The 20,068-nt window shown below is 41.9% G+C and overlaps 1 protein-coding gene across 1 annotated transcript in view; it reads left to right on the forward strand.

The window, feature by feature from the left end:
• The window catches only part of ADAM12 (ADAM metallopeptidase domain 12), a 390,013-nt gene that overhangs the window by 115,640 nt on the left and 254,305 nt on the right, over positions 1-20,068 (forward strand). The window lies entirely within an intron of this gene.

Consider the following 20,068-nt stretch of genomic DNA (forward strand, 5'->3'; position numbering starts at 1 on the left):
ATGATCCAATGGAAAAATAAAGAATTGTATTTTATCACTCTAAAAGAGAACTTTCTAGCTCAGCAGGTTTTTCTCATAGTTCTGATGTTTCTTTAGTTTTCAGAGCCTGATGTTTCAAGGATAGAATTTAAGCATCCTCTGTTCTGTTCCAATAACAGTGTTCCATAATTAGTTGACTTTTGGCAGTTCCTGGGTTGTTTAAGGAGAAACAGTTTCAAATGGGTAGAAGCTCCTTTTTCCTTGGGAAATACCAAGAGTTTATTTTATCTTTCAGACCTTGTCTCCAATGGTATGAAGTATTTATTTTATCTTTTTACTTAAAAATTTGGCCCTTTTTTTCTGAAAAATTATATATATTTTCAGAAAATGGTATTATATAGTGTTTCCTGTAGCACATGGATGTTATTACATATTTTGTATGCCTTCCCAGGAGAAAACTGTGCCTGGTTCAAGGCACAAGTAAAAATTACTCATATTCTTGTCATCCTTTATACTGTGGCTCTCCCCATGGGTTCCTCAGATCTAAAGGACCCCTACTATTCTAATTGATTAGTACCAGCAAAGAATCGAGCTCTCCTAATAAGCAATCTGTATTTAAAGATATAAGTTCCCAAGTCATGCTTGATTCAAAACTGGAGTTTCTGTCTTCCAGAATTACTGGTCCCTGTTTCTCACCCATCAGTGAAATGCTGATTTTTTGCTGAAATGACAGTGTAGATAAGACAGTTTCACTGAAATGAGTTCTGCCAGAGATACTGAGTCACAAAAATCTGACTCAGCATCTCTGTGTAAACGAGTCAGATCTCTTACTTATACTTACTTTGGTTTGAGGGTCCTGAGCAAATCAGATGAACGGGATCATGAATGGCCAGTTCTCACCTTCAGTATCTGACACCATGGCCAACAGCAATTATTAAAAAATAGGTTTTAAAATGCATATGAATATATATTAAATATATATTTTAAATGAGCGTATGCAAAATAGCATGGCCTGCTTCTTGGGGGTCTGCAGCCTGCTCTGCATTTCTTGCATGTTTCTCCCTCCCCATTAGATGGATTAAAAGCTTTTATGAGCAGTAAATAATGTGCTTTTAGCTTTTCTTGTGACTTGGTGATTTTAAACTAGAGGTTCAGGAATACATCTTGGATAATCGGGGGCTGAACGGAAACCTGAATATTGCTTTTGATATGTCTCTCTTAGCAAAGTATGTATTTTCATGCTTTTTTTTTCATGTAAGAATATCATAGGACATTTACATTTTCATACACTGCTGTTTGTATGTGGTTTTGAAAATATCTCAGTGGACGAAGCTTGGTATTCCTTGAAAGAGCAAAAGAAAATCAGGCTTCTGGTGGTGACGCATTTCCTCGATGGGGTTTTAGGATTGGCAGCTGGATTTGGGAAGTGTCTTTATTGCGACCGTTCTTATTGTTAGCCTGTTGGAGGAATGTGGTAAATGGCACGAGTGAGACTGATCCTGGACCTTTACGTGATATTAGGGCTGCAGGTAGAAGAATGGAAATTGACTTAATAAAAACCTTAAGTTATTTGTTTTCACTCTACAAGGAATATGTGTCCAATGCAAAAAATTGAAAACTGTAGGGAAAAAAAATCAAGAGTCCCCACCCCCAAAAAAGGTACCCCCACCACCAAACACAACGTTGGTTGGCATTTTGGTGAACGTTCGTATGGATTTCTTTTTTCCTTGTAGAAAAGGCTTTGCTTCTTTGGTCTTCCTAGTTGATATTGTAGTCTGTGTGTAATATGATATCCTACTTCTTCATTTAGCTTTATAATGATGTCCTTTTCCGTATAGAAATGCATTTCTTCGAGCCCCTCTGGTTCTCTGAGTCTGTAAAGTGAGTTAATAGTCTTATTCATGGTTCCCTTTGAAAATGATTTACCTTCCATTAAGGCGGGTAGTATGGTGCAAGCTGACTACTAGGCAGTGACTAATTTGTATAAAAGATCATTTTCAAAGGTACCTTAATTTGCTCACTTCCAGTTCTGGGCCTTTCACAAAATAATCTCAAAATTACAAAAGTTGTAAACTTAAAACTATCTCTTCTCGGTTTATTTCTTTTCCCAACTTCACTGGCAAAGCATGTTTTAGACAAGTATATGGAGACGGTTTAATGTGTTCCTATAACATTTTATAGCTTTCTTTTAATTATCCTACTTATACTCATTGTGGAAATTTCATTCTGTTAAAAATGACATTTTCAAAAATAGAGCATGGTAATATGACTATTTTAATAATCCACTTCCAATCCATTTCCACCAGTTACTTCAGTATAACAAATTTTTGAAGACGGTGACATGTCTGTTCCATAAGCACTTCACTTTTGAAATGATGAATACCAAAAACTTCTACAACTTTATAGGTAGAATGAAATGCTTGTATGCTACTGGTTGTTTGTCAGGCACAAAAGGTAATCAACCCATCCAAAATGAAAAATTAAAGTAGAATTTTTAATTTGCATAGCCTTTGGCCCAGTAGATCCAATTGGAGAAGTTATCCAAATGAAGCTATAAGAACCCAAAGATAAATGTACGAGGAAGCGGGATAAATGTAAATATTTAACAACCAACAGAACAGAGAGCCCGACCAGTCTGAAGGTAACCTGGTCGGTACCCTGCTTCAGAGTCTACGGGGGGAATCAGCCCTGTGTTCAAGGATGTTCATTGCAGAAAGTTTTACCTAAAATACATCAATAGGAGATCGATTAAATAAGTTATGACTCAGCTATGAAATAATACTACACAGTAGTACATCTAAAGATGATGGTGGAGATTTTTATTATTGGAAATAGCATTGATAATATGACCGGTGTGAACGGCATGTTGGATAGTAGTTTACATGGCATTCAGTTTTCATCTTAAAATTATACTCATGTACATGTATGCTCGAAAGATTTGGACAACATTTACTTTCTTTATTAATGTTTTACAACAAGAAAATATTGCTGTTAAAATTAGGAAAACTTTTTATTTTGAAGGAAAAAAAGCTGCTCTAAAAAGTTGAAAATGGTTGTAATGAAGAATGTTGAAGTATTTACTATTCATAAAAAAGAAATGAGGGGCTTCCCTGGTGGCGCAGTGGTTGAGGGTCCTCCTGCTGATGCAGGGGACACGGGTTCGTGCCCCGGTCCGGGAAGATCCCACATGCCGCGGAACGGCTGGGCCCATGAGCCATGGCCGCTGAGCCTGCGCGTCCGGAACCTGTGCTCCGCAACGGGAGAGGCCACGACAATGAGAGGCCCGTGTACTGCAAAAAAAAAAAAAAAAAAAGAGAGAGAATCTTGAAGAGAGAGGATATAGGTATATGTGTAACTGACTTACTTTGCTGTACACCTGAAACTAATACAAGATTGTATAGCAACTATACTTCAATAAAAATTTTTTTTAAATGGTGGATGTTAGGAAGGCCCCCAGCAATTTCCCAAGGGCTAAAAAGCTCTACCCATGGACTATATCCAGAAATCTATTTTAATTAAAAGCCTGCTTTAAAATCATAACCAATATAAAGGTGTCTTCAGTGCTTTCAATCATAAAAATCATCATGTAAAGCAAATGCAAAAAGAGAGTCACCTAAGTAACCCCACTCCAGACCTCTTCGTGTGTAAACCGATTCTTTGTGAAACAGGGCTGAATTTGTATTACATGGTTGTTTCAGGGAATCTATTTTATTTGCCTTCTCGCATCTCTAATTTGTGCAGAGATCAGATGCTGTTCACTTAAAATCTGTCTGTAGAGCCATAATTGAATGTTTGAAGAAACTCAAAACTTCCCTGGAGAATCATTTTTCATGATGTTGCTGTCTGCCTATGGAACTGCGGGAACCAGCTTTCCAAGTTCCATAACTCTCCTGGATCCCCATGGATACCCAGGCCATTCCTTAAACAGGTTCTCTGTGCAACTGCATCTTTGATCACAATGCTTTATTGGACAGGCTGGCCAGCTTAGACATCCGTTTTTCCGGTTTAGGATAATTAAAACTGATGGCGGTAGATCATTCCCACCGAGCTTTCTGTTTTCAAGCCCTGTCCATCACTGGTTGAAGGCAATTGCCGGGCCCACTTGATTTATATTTGGGGCATCTCTGAGCTAGAAGAACTTTGGCATTGCCTTTTCTTCTGTCTGGAATAATTCCAGATATCTCTTAGGGGGCCACTCTAATTAATATTCACTCCAGAACAGTTGCAGAAAGGAGCATTTTACATTTGTCAGACATGGGCGTAAATATTTGAGAAGGCATTTGTTGGACGGTATCAATATCATGATGTAGGGTAGAGAAATGCAGCCAGTGCAGAGGTGGGGCTGGGTGGATTAGCGGTTGGCTGAATAACTACCTAGAGGATAGTAATCCGTTGTTCAGGTTGAACCAAATCGTGTTGGACAGCTGGACTGAGACCGCTGTCAGTGGCTGTAGGATGGTATACAGGACCTCATCCTGGCCCACAATTTTGTCAGCCCATCGCTATGAAGACGTAAAAGGTGTGCTGATCACATTTCTTGGCATCGCAAAGCTGGCGGGGGTTAACTGTGCTCTGCATGGCAGAATCTGGATTATGGAGATTTCAGCAGTTTGGATCAATGGGCCAAAACGAACAAGATGAGATTTAATGGGGATAAAGGTACAGTCCTATTCTTGGGTTAACAAAAAAATAAATATTGTTAAGTGCAGAAGGAAATTGACTAGTACGTCTTACGAATGAGACGTGAAAATTCAATGTGAGCCCCCGAGGCCACGTGGCTGCTGAAAGGTGGCTGCCACCTGGGTGTGCACAGGTTCCTGAGGTGGGTCCTGGACTGGAGAGGCCACCATTCTGCTGTGCATGACCCTGGTCAGGCCACATGCAGAACCCTGACCCCTGCGCTCTTTCAAGCATGACGTTTGAAAGCTGCCTGCCACCGTTCTCGCCTCCACTATTGGACTTTTATCACCTCTCCCACCAGCTAGAGGTGTCCTCAAGGTCAGGGGGCAGGGTCTTTACTTCCCCCTCCATCCCCTTCCTTGTGGCCTGGCCTGTGGTTGGCACTCTCTGAGCCCTTAGCAAAGAGTGAAGGATGGGACGTGGGTGGCCTGGATCAGGCCAGGAGTGAGTCAGCAGGAGGTTAAAGGTCTGTCCTGGGTGGTGAGAGAGACTACCTATTCAAGGAGAAAGCTTCTGGAGAGAATGCTGCGGCGGGAGTCAGGAAGCCAGGTTCAGAAACCCAGCTTTGCTTCCAGCAACAAGATGCTTATATTTTCTCTGTTTCCTCATCTGCGAAATGGAATAAACGTCTGTGTACAGTCAGTGCCAAGAGGTTAGAGCTCATGTTCTTTCTGATGATCAGGTTTGAATGATTCAGTGACGTATTCTTGTGGACCCAGTGATATTAGTTGTTTCACCCAATTGTATCCTTGGCTTCACTGTAACTGTGTCCTGTTTTAAATGTCCTAAATTAATAGAGATCGGGTATGACTAATCTGTACCCGTAAGTCTTAATGCTGGTCGAACATCTAATTCTGACAAGAGCTGGAAAGGATTCGTGTGCTAATCCTTTGGGTTCCTGTTGTTGTCATGGTCTTAACTTCACACTCTTGACATCCTCAGGAATTAGAATTTTAAAATCTTTGTTTGTGTGCAGAGTGCCATTTCTTTCCATTTCTTCTCTTGCAGAGGAAGCCTCACCTGCCTGTCAGAGCCTCCAGCTTTAATTTGCCTGGTGGTTCTAATTATTGACTAAACTATTGAAGGTAAAACTGTATTATAGGAACTTTACTATCTCATCTTACGTTTGTATCTCTCAACTTCCCTTCCGCCATTCACAAATCTTATGGGTCTTTATTAATTCAAACGATTCCTAATGTTAATCAACAATAGATCAATGAGACCATTTCTCTTTTTACTTAGTCATTTACCTACAAACATTTTTTTAAATTTATTTTATTCAAGTATAGTTGATTTACAGTGTGGTGTTAATCTCTATTACACAGCAAAGTCATTCAGTTATACATATATATGCATTCTTTTTCATATTCTTTTCCATTATGTTTTATCACAGGATATTGAATATAGTTCCCTGCGCTATACAGTAGCGCCTTGTTGTTTATCCATTCTCTATATAATAGTTTGCATCTGCTAAACTCAAGCTCCCAATAAATCCCTCCCTCAACCTCCTCCCCCTTGGCAACCACAAGTTTGTTCTCTATGTCTGTGAATCTGTTTTGGTTTCATAGATAAGTTCATTTGTGTCGTATTTTAGATTCCACATATGAGTGATATCAGATGGTATCTGTTGTTCTCTTTCTGACTTACTTCATTTAAATGATAATCTCTAGTTGTATCCATGTTGCTGCAAATGGTATTATTTCATTCTTCTTTATGGCTGAGTAGTATCCCATTGTATATATGTAGCACATCGTCTTTATCCATTCATCTGTTGATAGACATTTAGATTGTTTCCATGTCCTGACTATTGTAAATAGTGCTGCTATGAACATAGGGGTGCATGTATCGTTTTGAACTATCGTTTTGTCCGGATATATGCCCAGGAGTGGGATTACAGGATCATATGGCAGCTCTATTTTTAGCACAAACATTTATTTCATACCAGACACTACAGTTGGCCCTGCTGATAGAGTCATCAACAAGGTAAAGTCCTTGTCCTCTTGGAGGTCAGTCAAGGAGCCCAATGCTAAACAGGTCATCACAGGACCATACTGAATGACAGTAGTGCTGAGAGCTAAAAAGACAAGCAGGAGGCCCAGCCTGGTTCAGGAAGGAACCATGAAATGAAGCAGCATTTACGCTTTACATGAACAGGGGTGAGCCAGTTAAAGGAGGGCAGAGCGTAGATGGTTCTAGAGAGAAGGATGTGCATATGGAAAGTTCCCAAAAGCAGGGGAAGGAGCGTTGAAGTGTTTCAGAAATGAAGGTCCATGTGCTGGTGAGCAAGAGGGAGATGGGGAGAGAAGAGTGGAAACCAGTCCATGTGGGACCTTGGGCTCCATGATAAGACCTTGTATTTTCTCCTAAGAACCATGGTGCCTCATGGAAGCAAGGCCTGTAAGCAGGGCACTGACTCTCATAGAAGGGAATAGATGAGAATGTTCTGGACAGAGAATGGACAGAAATTGATGGGCAGTCGAATGTATGGTGTAATATGGAAAGGAAGATGTCAGGGATAATTCTTATACATGAAATGCTGGAAGAACAGTGATGCCCTTTGATCAGAAGAGAGAACCCTAGGAAAGGACCAAGAACTTGCCATTTGAGCAGGGGCCGGGGACACAAAGGTATGGATCGTGGTGGCCATGGTCCTCCGGGTCTTGGGGGAAGGTGGACATTTGGGCCTCACAGAATCCACTCTGGAGGTGACCTGTGGAGTGTTCTCATGTGGACATGGCATTTCTTTGGGATCCATGGATGTTTGCAGCAGTGGCTGGGGCTCTGAGCTGGAGACCATGCGCCTGCGGTGGGTGGAACATCGCAAGACATTGGCCATGGCCTCGAGAGTATCTGAATGGCCATCGCAGCCTCAGGCAGTGTCACTGCTTCCTGCATTTTCCAGGCGGGAGCCAGGTGGGGTGAGCCTGTGGCCTTTGGGCTTGCTCCCAGGCCCAGTTCTGTGTCCTTCTTATGATCTGTCTCCATGCAGTGGGTATGCCCCTCCACCAGGATCACACACAGACTCTTACTGTCCTTCAAGTCTGGGGCATTTGAGGACCACCTGGGGAGCTTATTCCAAAGACAGATGCCTGGCTCCGCTTCTCTCTATTGAAGCAGCATCCCCAGTGATAGGGCCTGTATTCTGTATTCCTCAAGGAGCTATATTCATGCTTTAATTAGAGAGCCATTGACCTCACGAAGCTATTTAAATTAATCTTAAAAGATTAAAACTTTAGTTCCTTGGTCACACTAGCCATGGTTCAAGTGCTCTGTAATCCCATTTGGCTATAGGAATGTTTCCATCATGGCAAGAGGGTCTGTTGGACATTGCTGGGATTGGCAGGAAACACCAGCTGGCCAGCTCCTTCCAGTTTGGGGTCTTGGCTGACGCATGGCCAGTGGGAATGTTCTTTCCTACAGGGAGTCACACACTTCTTCAGGTTGCCTAATTCCTGCAGTTTAATAAGCTTCATCCCTCACTGTAGGGAATCGGGCAGTACCAGAGGGGTCACCTCTACACCTTGAAGAAGTCAGGAAAGGATGGGAGAAAATTCTCTAAGCATGACTGTAGACTCATGGAATTGACGCCAGCTACGCGGACATCAGCGATCTTGTAACTAGACCAAACTCCTTCCGGTTTCAGTTCCAGTCTCTCAGCCTGAACATTTAAAATCTTTCTAATTGGGCTAAATTTTGTTCCCTGGGTAAGAACTAAATTCCCTTGAGCTTCCCTCCTCACGGCAGTCTTTGAAGTTATACAGACACTGGAAAAGGTCAGAACACCATTTTTAGAGTTTTTGTTCTTCAACCTGCCTTAACTTTAAAGAGCCTAACTCAGTTAAGATCAACCTTTTCAAAACGGTGCCCCTCTGGGTGCCAATTTGAGAGCGTGGCAGCCTTGAGCACCCTCTGTGAAGTTAGAAGGAATTGAAAAGGGCATTTGATGTGGAAGTGGGTCTCCACGTTTAATTACGTCACTTGTCGTCTTTCACTTCTTGTGCTGTGGGTGTATGATTTGCTGATGAAAACCCTGCTGTGTCCTCGGGGTTCCTCTCCAGAACTGCATCCCAGATGGATAATAATGGCTGTCCTGACCATTTCCAGATGGTCTCTGGTGGCCTAGGGGAGAGCTGATGCTGGCTTTGTGGTTGTCATTTCACTGTCCCCTTTCCTGCCGGGTGGCCAGGGGTGATTGTGTGCAGGTGCTATACGGGCTGGTGTATTTATGGCAAGTCTCTTGCCTTTTTCTAGTTGTCATGTCCTCAACAGAAAGACCATGATGCTTCTGTTTGTGTGACATAATGACTCTTCACTGATCACATGAGACAATAAATAAAACTAACCCTGCGGAGAGCTTGAAACACTGGTTTGGTTTGATGACTACATCTAAGTCTTTTTTTAATATATAGGTTCCTGGTTCCTTTTTTTTTTTTTAATTCTTGCAATTGACAACTTGTAATCCTTGTGAGTGAAACCAGGTTGCTTGCCCAGTAGAATTTTCCACATTCATGATTTTGCTGACTTCATCCCCATGGTGTCATCTCACCCATTCCTTTGTTCCCTGTGTTTTCTGTTAACCAGTAGTTAGAGCTACAGCCTTGAGCAGATTCAGGTTCTGGTTTTTGGACAGGACTACATTGTGAGGGATGCTGCACCCTCTTCCTGCATCACATCAGGAGTTCTGTGACCTCTGCTTGTCTCTTTCTTGAGATGTTGGATGGATCTCTGGGTTCAGGGATCATTCTAATGCTTCCATTGTAAAGCTCCGCACCAACCTTTAGCTGCCAGAGTCAGTGGCCAGTAACAATGAACGCCTAGATCAGTTCTCTGTTTCTGTCTAGCAAAGGGGGTGATGTTCTTATTCTATTGTTCCTTCATTTGTTAGCTGGAATTCTTCTAGAGAAGAACTTTTCCCCATCAACTCCTGGTTTACCCCGAGGTCCGAGGGGAAAGGCAGGATACTCTTTAGGGAACACCGCTAATCATTGCTCTGCCTTTGCCTGTCGGTAGTCACTGTATTCCCCAGACTTAGCACCTCACTCTTGGGGGTTCATTCCACAGCCTCTTGTTGAGCACCCACATTTGTGACAGACTCCATGAGGGTGCAGAAGTGTGCCTGAGCCTATCCCTGAGCAGCTGCTGGAGTGCAGGTTTCAGCCTAACTCTGAAATCACTCCATTGAGACTCTGATTTTCTTGTCCTTTTAAAATCAAATGCACCTGGGCTTCCCTGGTGGCGCAGTGGTTGGGAGTCCACCTGCCAGTGCGGGGGACGCGGGTTCAAGCCCTGGTCTGGGAGGATCCCACATGCCGCGGAGCAGCTGAGCCCGTGAGCCACAGCTGCTGAGCCTGTGTTCTGGATCCCACGAGCCACGGCTGCTGAAGCCCGCGCGCCTGGAGCCCGTGCTCCACGGCAAGAGAAGCCACCGCAGTGAGGGGCCCACGCACCACAGGGAAGGGTGGCCCCCACTCGCCGTGACTGGAGAGGGCCCACGTGCAGCAACGATGACCCAACGCGGCCAAAAATAAATAAATTTTTAAAAAATCAAATGCGTCCCAGCATCCTGTGTGGAAGCAGATGCTCAGGGGGTAGAATAGGAAAGCAGAATCTGGCCCCAGCATCACTGGCATGAAAACCAGAGGTCTGAATTGGAGTCCAGACATTGCCTGTCCCTTCAAGGGCTGTTTCCATGGCAACAACGACGGCAAATTAAAGCATCTGTTTCCTTGGCAAGCAGATTTAGTCACACTGAAGGAAAACGGCAGTAAATTCCTCAAAGATCTGTGACCTGAAAAGATGCAGAGGCTAGCCACACGTGCTCAGGTACACCTGAGAAAAACAGAAAGAGGACGTCTATCTAAAAATGTTAGGAAATAGTCACTTCTTTCCTCTCAGTGTGCTGGTGGATTTCACTGTGGGATAAAGTGGATTTAACATAAGTGGAGAACAAGAGTTTCTTTATTTTTTTATGATTTTCTTCCTTATGAAAAACATGTGGCAGATAGAAGATGATATAAAGCCAACCTCCGCAGCAGGGAAATGATTTGGGGAGATGATTTATTTAAGCAGAGGGTTGTTTTCACAGCCCTTCTAAGACTACCTCTTCGGTCTCAACTGGCCTAGAGGATTTTATTGGTCAGTTTCTTGGTTTTCTTTGAAAAATCTGACAGGCTCCAGTGGAGGGTCCCTCTGTGCTATGTTGGCGGCCAAGCAGCACCCATATGACAAACATCAGTGTTACAGAGGCTCCCTTGGGAGCTCTGGGATATGGTTTTTTGGTTTGTTTCTTCTTTGTTTCTTAGTTTAAATTTTGCCCCTTTTATTTTTACATCATGCAGAAAATTGTTAACTCCATGCATAGACTTTGACTACTAAAGGTCTGTATTTTGGACAAACAATTATTGCTCCAGATTCTACCAGTTGCCTACTGAATGCTATATCTTTCTTTCTTTTTTTTTTTTAACATCTTTATTTGAGTATAATTGCTTTACAATGGTGTGTCAGTTTCTGCTTTACAACAAAGTGAATCAGTTATACATATACATATGTCCCCATATCTCTTCCCTCCTGTGTCTCCCTCCCTCCCACCCTCCCTATCCCACCCCTCTAGGTGGTCACAAAGCACCGAGCTGATCTCCCTGTGCTGTGCGGCTGCTTCCCACTAGCTATCTATTTTACGTTTGGTAGTGTATATATGTCCATGCCATTCTCTCACTTTGTCCCAGCTTACCCTTCCCCATCCCCGTATCATCAAGTCCATTCTCTAGTAGGTCTGCATCTTTATTCCCGTCTTGCCCCTAGGTTCTTCTGACCATTTTTTTTTTTTTTTTTTTAGATTCCATATATATGTGTTAGCATACAGTATTTGTTTTTCTCTTTCTGACTTACTCCACTCTGTATGACAGTCTCTAGGTCCGTCACCTCACTACAAATCACTCAGTTTCGTTTTTATGGCTGAGAAATATTCCATTGTATATATGTGCCACTTCTTCTTTATCCATTCATCTGTTGATGGACACTTAGGTTGCTTCCATGTCCTGGCTATTGTAAATAGAGCTGCAATGAACATTTTGGTACATGACTCTTTTTGAATTATAGTTTTCTCCAGGTATATGCCCAGTAGTGGGATTGCTGGGTCGTATGGTAGTTCTATTTTTAGTTTTTTAAGGAACCTCCATACTATTCTCCATAGTGTCTGTATCAATTTACATTCCCACCAACAGTGCAAGAGGGTTCCCTTCTCTCCACATCCTCTCCAGCATTTATTGTTTGTAGATTTTTTGATGATGGCCATTCTGACCAGTGTGAGATGATGTCTCATTGTAGTTGATTTTTATTTTTTAATTTATTTTAATATTTTTTAACATCTTTATTGGAGTATAATTGCTTTACAATGGTGTGTTAGTTTCTGCTTTATAACAAAGTGAGTCATCTATACATATACATATATCCCCATATCTCTTCCCTCTTGCGTCTCCCTCCCTTCCACCCTCCCTATCCCACCCCTCTAGGTGGTCACAAAGCACCGAGCTGATCTCCCTGTGCTAATGCAGCTGCTTCCCACTAGCTATCGGTTTTACATTTGGTAGTGTGTATATGTCCATGCCACTCTCTCACTTTGTCCCAGCTTACACTTCGCCCTCCCCATGTCCTCAAGTCCATTCTCTAGTAGGTCTGCGTCTTTATTCCTGACCTGTCCCTAGGTTCTTCTGACCATTTTTTTTCTTTTTTTTTTTTTTAGATTCCATATATATGTGTTAGTATACGGTATTTGTTTTTCTCTTTCTGACTTACTTCACTCTGTATGACAGACTCTAGGTTCAACCACCTCACTACAAATAACTCAATTTCGTTTCTTTTTATGGCTGAGTAATATTCCATTGTATATATGTACCACATCTTCTTTATCCATTCATCTGTTGATGGACACTTAGGTTGCTTCCATGTCCTGGTTATTTATTGTAAATAGAGCTGCAGTGAACATTTTGGTACATGACTCTTTTTGAATTATGCTTTTCTAAGGGTATATGCCCAGTAGTGGGATTGCTGGGTCATATGGTAGTTCTAATTTTAGTTTTTTAAGGAACTTCCATGCTGTTCTCCATAGTGGCTGTATCAATTTACATTCCCACCAACAGTGCAAGAGGGTTCCCTTTTCTCCACACCCTCTCCAGCATTTATTGTTTCTAGATTATTGGATGATGGCCATTCTGACTGGTGTGAGATGATATTTCACTGTAGTTTTGATCTGCATTTCTCTAGTGATTAATGATGTTGAGGATTCTTTCATGTGTTTCTTGGCAAACTGTATCTCTTCTTTGGAGAAATGTCTATTTAGGTTTTCTGCCCATTTTTGGATTGGGTTGTTTGTTTTTCTGTTACTGAGCTGCATGAGCTGCTTGTAAATTTTGGAGATTAATCCTTTGTCAGTTGCTTCATTTGCAAATATTTTCTCCCATTCTGAGGGTTGTCTTTTGGTCTTGTTTATGGTTTCCTTTGCTGTGCAAAAACTTTTAAGGTTTCATTAGGTCCCATTTGTTTATTTTCATTTTTATTTCCATTTCTCTAGGAGGTGGGTCGAAAAGGAACTTGCTGTGATTTATGTCATAGAGTGTTCGGCCTATGTTGTCCTCTAAGAGTTTGATGGTGTCTGGCCTTACATTTAGGTCTTTAATCCATTTTGAGTTTATTTTTGTGTATGGTGTTAAGGAGTGTTCTAATTTCATTCTTTTACGTGTAGCTGTCCAGTTTACCCAGCACCACTTATTGAAGAGGCTGTCTTTTCTCCACTGTATATTCTTGCCTCCTTTATCAAAGATAAGGTGACCATATGTGCGTGGGTTTATCTATGGGCTTTCTATCCTGTTCCATTGATGTATATTTCTGTTTTTGTGCCACTATGATACTGTCTTGTTTACTGTAGCTTTGTTGTATAGTCTGAAGTCAGGGAGCCTGATTCCTCCAGCTCCGTTTTTCTTTCTCAAGACTGCTTTGGCTATTTGGGGTCTTCTGTGTTTCCATACAAATTGTGAAATTTTTTGTTCTAGTTCTGTGAAAAATGCTAGTGGTAGTTTGATAGTGATTGCAATGAATCTGTAGATTGTTTTGGGTAGTAGAGTCATTTTCACAATTTTGATTCTTCCAATCCAAGAACATGGTATATCTCTCCATCTATTTGTATCATCTTTAATTTCTTTCATCAGTGTCTTATACTTTTCTGCATACAGGTCTTTTGTCTCCTTAGGTAGATTTATTCCTAGATATTTTATTCTTTTTGTTGCAGTGGTAAGTGGTAGTGTTTCCTTAATTTCTCTTACAGAATTTTCATTATTAGTGGATAGGAATGCAGGAGCTTTCTGTGCATTAATTTTGTATCCTGCTACTTCACCAAATTCATTGATTAGCTCTAGTAGTTTTCTGGTAGCATCTTTAGGGTTCTCTATGTATAGTATCCTGTCATCTGCAAACAGTGACAGCTTTACTTCTTCTTTTCCAATTTGGATTCCTTTTATTTCTTTTTCTTCTCTGATGCTGTGGCTAAAACTTCCAAAACTATGTTGAATAATAGTGGTAAGAGTGGGCAACCTTGTCTTGTTCCTGATCTTAGTGGAAATGGTTTCAGTTTTTCACCATTGAGGACAGTGTTGGCTGTGGGTTTGTCATATATGGCCTTTATTAGGTTGAGGAAAGTTCCCTCTATGCCTACTTTCTGGAGGGTTATATCATAAATGGGTGTTGAATTTTGTCAAAAGCTTTCCCTGTATCTATTGAGATGATCATATGATTTTTCTCCTTCAGTTTATTAATATGGTGTATCCTGTTGATTGATTTGTGTATATTGAAGAATCCTTGCATTCCTGGGATAAACCCCACTTGAACATAGTGTATGATCCTTTTAATGTGCTGTTGGATTCTGTTTGCTAGTATTTTTGCATCTATATTCATCAGTGATATTGGCCTGTGGTTTTCTGTTTCTGTGACATCTTTGTCTGGTTTTGGTATCAGAGTGATGGTGGCCTTGTAGAATGAGTTTGGTAGTGTTCCTCCCTCTGTTATATTTCAGAAGAGTTTGAGAAGGGTAAGTGTTAGCTCTTCTCTAAATGTTTGATAGAATTTGCCTGTGAAGCCATCTGGTCCTGGGCTTTTGTTTGTTTGAAGATTTTTAATCACAGTTTCAATGTCAGTGCTTGTGATTGGTCTGTTCATATTTTCTATTTCTTCCTGATTCAGTCTTGGCAGGTTGTGCATTTCTAAGAATTTGTCCATTTCTTCCAGGTTGTCCATTTTATTGGCATATAGTTGCTTGTAGTAATCTCTCATGATCCTTTGTATTTCTGCAGTGTCAGTTGTAACTTCTCCTTTTTCGTTTCTAACTCTATTGATTTGAGTCTTCTCCCTTTTTTCTTGATAAATCTGGGTAATGGTTTATCAATTTTGTTAATGTTCTTGAAGAACCAGCTTTTAGTTTTATTGATCTTTGCTGACGTTTCCTTCATTTCTTTTTCATTTATTTCTGATGTGATCTTTATGATTTCTTTCCTTCTGCTAACTCTGGGGGCTTTTTTGTTCTTCTTTCTCTGATTGCTTTAGGTGTAAGGTTAGGTTGTTTATTTGAGATGTTTCTTGTTTCTTAAGGTAGGACTGTATTGTTATAAACTTCCCTCTTAGAACTGCTTTTGTGGCATCCCATGGGTTTTGGGTCATCGTGTTTTCTTTTTCATTTGTTTCTAGGTATTTTTTTTAATTTCCTCTTTGATTTCTTCAGTGATCTCTTGGTTATTAAATAGTGTGTTGTTTAGCCTCCATGTGTTTGTATTTCTTACAGATTTTTTCCTGTAATTGATATGTAGTCTCATAGCATTGTGGTCAAAAAAGATACTTAAAAGCTACTTGATATGATTTCAATTTTCAAATTTACCAAGGCTTGATTTGTGACCCAAGATATGATCTATCCTGGAGAATGTTCCATGAGCACTTGAGAAGAATATGTATTCTGTTGTTTTTGGATGGAATGTCCTATAAATATCAGTTAAGTCCGTCTTGTTTAATGCATCATTTAAAGCTTGTGTTTCCTTACTTATTTTCATTTTGGATGATCTGTCCATTGGTGAAAGTGGGGTGCTAAGGTCCCCTACTATGTTTGTGTTACTGTCAATTTCCTCTTTTAGAGCTGTTAGCAGTTGCCTTATGTATTGAGGTGCTCCTATGTTGGGTGCATAAATATTTACAATTGTTATATCTTCTTCTTGGCTTGCTCCCTTGATGATTAGGTAGTGTCCTTCTTTGTCTCTTGTAATAGTCTTCATTTTAAAGTCTATTTTGTCTGATATGAGAACTGCTACTCCACCTTTCTTTTGATTTCCATTTGCATGGAGTATCTTTTTCCATCCCCTCACTTTCAGTCTGTATGTGTCCCTAGGTGTGAAGTGGATCTCTTTTGGACAGCATATATACGGGTCTTGTTTTTGTATTCATTCAGCCAGTCTACGTCTTTTGGTTTGAGCATTTAATCCATTCACATTTAAGGTAATTATCGAAATGTATGTTCCTATTACCATTTTCTTAATTGTTTTGGGTTTATTATTGTAGGTCTTTTCCTTCTCTTGTGTTTCCTGCCTAGAGAAGTTCCTTTAGCATTTGTTGTAAAGCTGGTTTGGTGGTGCTGAATTCTCTTAGCTTTTGTTTGTCTGTAAAGATTTTAATTTCTCCATCAAATCTGAATGAGATCCTTGCTAGGTAGAGTAATCTTGGCTGTAGGTTTTTCTCTTTAATCACTTTAAATATGTCCTGCCACTCCCTTCAGGCTTGCAGAGTTTCTGCTGAAAGATCAGCTGTTAACCTTATTGGGATTCCCTTGTGTGTTATTTGTTGTTTTTCCCTTACTGCTTTTAATATTTTTTTCTTTGTATTTAATTTTTGATAGTTTGATTAATATGTGTCTTGGCATGTTTCTCCTTGGATTTATCCTGTATGGGACTCTGTGTGCTTCCTGGACTTGATTAACTATTTCCTTTCCCAGATTAGGGAAGTTTTCAACTATAATCTCTTCAAATATTTTCTCAGTCCCTTTCTTTTTCTCTTCTTCTTCTGGGACCCCTATAATTCAAATGTTGGTGCATTTATTGTTGTCCCAGAGGTCTCTGAGACTGTCCTCAATTATTTTTATTCTTTTTTCTTTATTCTGCTCTGCAGTAGTTATTTCCACTGTTTTATCTTCCAGGTCACTTATCCGTTCCTCTGCCTCAGTTATTCTGCTATTGATCCCTTCTAGAGAATTTTTAATTTCATTTATTGTGTTGTTCACCTCTGTTTGTTTGGTCTTTAGTTCTTCTAGGTCCTTGTTAAACGTTTCTTGTATTTTCTCCATTCTATTTCCACAGTTTTGGATCATCTTTACTATGATTATTCTGAATTCTTTTTCAGGTAGACTGCCTATTTCCTCTTCATTTGTTTGGTCTGGTGCGTTTTGCCTTGCTCCTTCATCTGCTGTGTGTTTCTCTGTCTTCGCATTTTGCTTAACTTACTGTGTTTGGGGTCTCCTTTTCACAGGCTGCAGGTTCGTAGTTTCCATTGTTTTGGGTGTCTGTCCCCAGTGGCTTAGGTTGGTTCAGTGTGTTGTGTAAGCTTCCTGGTGGAGGGGACCAGTGCCTGTGTTCTGGTAGATGAGGCTGGCTCTTGTCTTTCTGGTGGGCAGGTCCATGTCTGATGGTGTGTTTTGGGGTGTCTGTGGCCTTATTATGATTTTAGGCAGCCTCTGTGCTAATGGATGGGGTTGTGTTCCTGTCTTGCTAGTTGTTTGGCATAGAGTGTCCTGCACTGTAGCTTGCTGGTCATTGGGTGGAGCTGGGAGGTCTCTTGTAGACCAGTCTCCTGAACTTGGCTCTCCCACCTCAGTGGCAGAACCCTGATGCCTGTCTGGAGCACCTAGAGCCTGTCCTCCACACAGCTCAGAATTAAAGGGAGAAAAAAAAAGAAAGAAAGAAGTAAAGAAAGAAAGAAAGGAAAGACGGAAGGAAGGAAGAAAGAAGATAAAATAAAATTAAGTAAAATAAAATAAAGTTATTAAAATAAAAAATAATTATTAAGGAAAAAAATTTTAAGTAATAAAAAAAAACAAAAATACAACAGACAGAACCCTAGGACTAATGGTAAAAGCAAAGTGATACAGACAAAATCACACACAGAAGCATACACATACACATTCAGAAAAAGAGAAAAAGGGAAAAAATATATAGATCATTGCTCCCAAAGTCCACCTCCTCAATTTGGGATGATTCCTTGTCTATTCAGGTGTTCCACAGATGCAAGGTACATCAGGTTGATTGTGGAGATTTAATCCGCTGCTCCTGAGGCTGCTGGGAGAGATTTCCCTTTCTCTTCTTTGTTCACACAGCTTCCGGGGTTCAGCTTTGGGTTTGGCGCCGCCTCTGCATGTAGGTTGTCTGAGGGCGTCTGTTCCTGCCCAGACAGGACGGGGTTAAAGGAGCCGCTGATTCGGGGGCTCTGGCTCACTCAGGCCGGGGGGAGGGAGGGGCACGGAGTGCGAGGCAAGCCTGCGGCGGCAGAGACCGGCGTGACGTTGCACCAGCCTGAGGCACGCCGTGCGTTCTCCCGGGGAAGTTGTCCCTGGATCCCGAGACCCTGGCAGTGGCGGGCTGCACAGGCTCCCCGGAAGGGAGGTGTGGAGAGTGACCTGTGCTCGCACACAGGCTTCTTGGTGGCGGCAGCAGCAGCCTTAGCGTCTCATGCCCGTCTCTAGGGTCCGCGCTGTTAGCCGCGGCTCGTGCCCGTCTCTGGAGCTCCTTTAAGCGGCGCTCTGAATCCCTTCTCCTCGTGCAACAGGAAACAAAGAGGCAAGAAAACTTTTCCCCGGACTCCCTTCTGTTTAGCCATGGCTTACTAAATAACCCCCTGTAGGCTGTGTTCATGCCACCAGCCCCAGTCCTCTCTCTGCGCTCCGACCGAAGCCCGAGCCTCAGCTCCCAGCCCTGCCCACCCTGGTGGGTGAGCAGACAAGCCTCTCGGGCTGGTGAGTGCCAGTCGGCCCTGATCCTCTGTGTGGGAATCTCTCCGCTTTGCCCTCCGCACCCCTGTGGCTGTGCTCTCCTCCGCGGCTCCGAAGCTTTCCCCCTCCACCACCCGCAGTCTCTGCCCACTAAGGGGCTTCCTAGTGTGTGGAAACCTTTCCTCCTTCACGGCTCCCTCCCACTGGTGCAGGTCCCGTCCCTATTCTTTTGTTTCTGTTTATTCTTTTTTCTTTTGCCTTACCCAGGTACGTGGGGAGTTTCTTGCCTTTTGGGAGGTCTGAGGTCTTCTGCCAGCGTTCAGTAGGTGTTCTGTAGGAGTTGTTCCACATGTAGTTGTATTTCTGATGTATTTGTGGGGATGAAGGTGATCTCCCCGTCTTACTCTTCCACCAGGTTGAAGCTCCTCTGGGATACGGTTTTTATGTGCAGTTTTCACAAAGAAAGGAATTACTAATATTTTTAGTAAAGTCCTGATGCTACTGTACTTTAATATTTACAAAATATATAGAATGTTAGGAGGTTGGTTAAATAAAAAAATATATAATTACCTTAAATGTAAAAAGCACTATTCCTACAGTTTGGGGCTTCCCTGTCGGCACAGTGGTTAAGAATCCACCTGCCAATACAGGAGACACGGGTTCGAGCCCTAGTCTGGGAAGATCCCACGTGCTGTGAAGCAAGTAAGCCCACGCGCCACAACTACTGAGCCTGCGCTTTAGAGCCCGTGAGCCACAACTACTGAAAGGTGCAACTACTAAGCCCGCATGCCATAACTACTGAAGCCCGTGCGCCTAGAGCCCATGCTCCGCAACAAGAGAATCCACGGCAATGAGAAGCCTGCACACCACAACAAAGAGAAGCCCCCGCTCGCCACAACTAGAGAAAGCCCGCGTGCAGCAATGAAGACCCAACGAAGCCAAAAATAAATTAAAGTAAATAAAAAATTTTTAAAGTACTCTTCCTGGGCTTCCCTGGTGGCGCAGTGGTTGAGAGTCCGCCTGCCGATGCAGGGGACATGGGTTCGTGCCCCAGTCCGGGAAGATCCCACATGCCACGGAGCGGCTGGGCCCGTGAGCCATGGCCACTGAGCCTGCGCGTCCGGAGCCTGTGCTCCGCAGCAGGAGAGGCAACAACAGTGAGAGGCCCACGTACCAAAAAAAAAAAAATAAAAGTACTGTTCCTACAATTTAACAACTATGTTTAAATACATTTAAATTATGAATCAAATAAATTATCTTACCAAATAGAGTGATGCTTATGAGTTGATTTACATTACTCCTTGTATTCTAAAGACACTTCTCCATCTAAAAGCCTATATTTTTACATTGGACCGTAGATTACCTATGTAGACATTGCACAAATCTCTTTTTGTTTAGAAAATT

Source organism: Phocoena phocoena, chromosome 16, assembly GCF_963924675.1.
Source record: "Phocoena phocoena chromosome 16, mPhoPho1.1, whole genome shotgun sequence".
NCBI lineage: Eukaryota > Metazoa > Chordata > Mammalia > Artiodactyla > Phocoenidae > Phocoena > Phocoena phocoena.